The sequence below is a fragment of the Vombatus ursinus genome, unplaced genomic scaffold (assembly GCF_900497805.2).
Source record: "Vombatus ursinus unplaced genomic scaffold, bare-nosed wombat genome assembly UNPS02013349.1, whole genome shotgun sequence".
Classification (NCBI taxonomy): domain Eukaryota; kingdom Metazoa; phylum Chordata; class Mammalia; order Diprotodontia; family Vombatidae; genus Vombatus; species Vombatus ursinus.
The window spans coordinates 43,374-46,362 of NW_020953127.1; the positions used below are offsets into that span (position 1 = coordinate 43,374).

General features: G+C 41.9%; 1 pseudogene; it reads right to left on the reverse strand.

Annotated features, from left to right (window-relative positions):
• Positions 1-604: 604 nt before the first annotated feature.
• LOC114040522 lies at positions 605-1,741 on the reverse strand (annotated as a pseudogene).
• Positions 1,742-2,989: the final 1,248 nt, after the last annotated feature.

The following is a 2,989-nucleotide window of genomic DNA, read 5'->3' on the forward strand; positions in this document are numbered from 1 at the left end:
ATGAAATCTAGAAGCAACTGAATATAATAGCCTAGTGCTCAGTAATAAAAAGGACACCAATTACAGGGGTGAGGACTCCCTGTTTGACAAAAACTACTAAGAAAATTGTAAAGAAATTAGGTTTTGATCAACATCTCACACCATATACTAAAATAAGCTCCAGATGGAGACCTAATCTAAAGAGAAATGGTCATACCATTAACAAATTAATTTTTTCCAGTTTTTATTCACAAGGAAAAAGCTCCAGTTCATCTTTTAATTTCAAAAAAAATTCCTGACATTATAGAACTAAACTGAAATGTATTAATATTCCACTCTTACATTTCAATGACAAAAACAGGGAAAAAATTCATGAGTCCCCCCAAAACAAAAAAAACAGGGAGAAGTTTATAAAACTAAATATGATTCTCAGCATTAACAGCTGAACAGAGAAAGGAATTAAAACACTGTAATTAAAAAAAAATCACAAATGGATGATAAAGTTGTGTAGAAACTGAAAATTTACAAATTGTTTAAAACCTGGAATCACTGACTGTTCAGAAACTACACAGATGGATCATTGGTGGTGAACAGCAGAAGGGGTTATGGGTAAGTCTGCATTGTTCTAGTTGCTACCCATGCCACCCATCTCCGAGGAAAGCCTGATATTGATTAGACACTGGTCCAAGCTAAATGCTGGCAGCAGATCCACTGATGGTAACCTGACTACCAGTAGATCCTTCCACTGGACTGACAATTTTGATCTGAGTCCCAGACATCTGGTGGATCTCATTGATTCTGGCACCTTGACATCCAATTAAGTCATGCGGAAAGGTGAATTTATGAGAAGTAGTTTGAGCAGATGCATCCAAACCTGCACTGAATCTGGGTTGCCATGTGTCATGGGAAAGTGAGACTGGGATATTGCCAACTGCTGCAGCTTGGTCAAATCTGGCTGTGGAATGGCATACTGTCCTTGAAGGGTATAGGCCTCTAGAGGTGGTCCCTCCAGGTCAGGGTTGAGGCATACGGACATGATGGTATAGGGAAAGCTCGCACTGTCACTGACTGCGCCGTACCTGTCCTGACCACCTGCAAAGATGACTGGAGAGCTGGACAGCTTGGACTGGTAGGGATGGTCGCACCCTTCAGGAGAGAATGAGACAGTCTCCAACACAACCGTGAAGATCTGTCTGACACACTCAATGACAGATTGTGGGATGCCAGCAATAGTGATGACCCACTCAGCTGCGTTTGGTAGAATATCCCCTGCCACCTGGACCTGAGCCGCTGTACTCTATCTTATTTCCCTGATCTTGAATCCCCCTTTTCCAAGGAGAGAGCCACACTGGCTAGCAGGGACCACAAGCCTCAGGGTGACTGGGGGTCTACTGGCAGCTGTACTATTGGTCATAGATATAGCTGCTGATGTCCTCTTTCAAGTTTGTCAATGATCATAGCAAAAGCTTTAAAGATGGCATTGGTGGGTCCAGCCAAAGTAATTATTCTCTCAGGACAATTCCTTTCTGAGATGTTGATATAAGCACCATCCTCTTCATGCATCTTCTTGACCGGATTCCCCTTTCTTTTCAATAATGCTTCCAACTTCCTTTCCGTGCATAAGTAGCTGGATGGTGAGAGTGACATTTAATCCACTTTTAATAATCATACCGGTGTCCATGTCAAGCAGTGTTCTGGGGATCTGGACTTTGTAAAGTGGTCAAGTCTTTGGTCACTGGTGGGAGTGGAAGCCAAAAACTTTGGGCGCTAGGTGAGTGAAGGGGAAAGGGGGAGTGGGCGGTAAAGGGAAGGGCGGGAGGCCTGGGTCGGAACAATGGGGATGGGGGGGAAGAAGAGGGGGCACACGCGGGCTGGTGGAGGAGGAAGTAGGGAGAACGACCCCAGGGCAAGTGGAAAGCAGTGGAGGGCGGGAGAGGGCATGGGCTGTGGTTGCTCCAGCTGCTGCCTCTGCTGGTCTGAGCTCATAAAAAATTAGGGGAGCAGAGAAGGCAATACTTTCACAGTTATGGATATAGTGGATGGATAGGGGATGAGTTCTTGAGCAAACAAAGAATAGAGATGATCATAAAAGTAAAATGGGCAATTTTGATTACATATAATTGAAGAGCTTTGACATAAATTAGATAAGTGAATTTAGATTTAGAAAGAAAACAACTAACTAGGGGAAAAAATCTTGGCCTATTTCTCTCACAAAGATATGATATCCAAGATACATAGGGAACTGATACATACATACATACACACACATAAAGAACAAGAGCTATTATTGTCCAATAAATAGATGGAAAAAAAGAAGGAAGGAAAGAAACTAAGGAAGTAAACATTGATTAAGCAACTACTATGAGCCAAGCACTGTGCTAGGTGCTTTACAAATATTATCTTGTTTGATCTTCACAACAGACAGCCCTGGGAAGTAAGTGCTATTATCCCCATTTTGCAGTTGAAGAAACTGAAGTAGGCAGAGGTAATGCAACTTGTCTAGGTTCACATTGCTATCCGAGTCTGAATTTGAACTTAGATCTCACTGATTATGGAGCAGCTAGGTGGCACAGTAGATAGAGTGTCAGGTCCTGAGAAAGGAAGACTAATTTTCCTGAGTTCAAATGTGGCCTCAGGCACTTACTAGCTGTGTGAAGCTGGGCAAGTCACTTAACCCTGTTTGCTCAGTTTCTTCATCTATAAAATAAACTGGAGAAGGAAATGGCAAACCACTCTAGTATCTTTGTCAAGAACACCCCAAATGGGGTCACAAAGAGTTGGACATCACTGAAACAACTGAACAACATTAATTACAGGCCCAGCACTCTATCAGCTATACCACCACCACTACCTCTAAAGGATATGAACAGGCAATTCTCAAAAACAGAAATACTTCTTATTAGAAATCATATTGAAAATGCTCCAAATCACTAACAATAAGAGAAATGCAAATTAAAAAAAACTTTAAGTTTCCACTTCATACTCATGAGATAGACAAAGAAAACAAAAA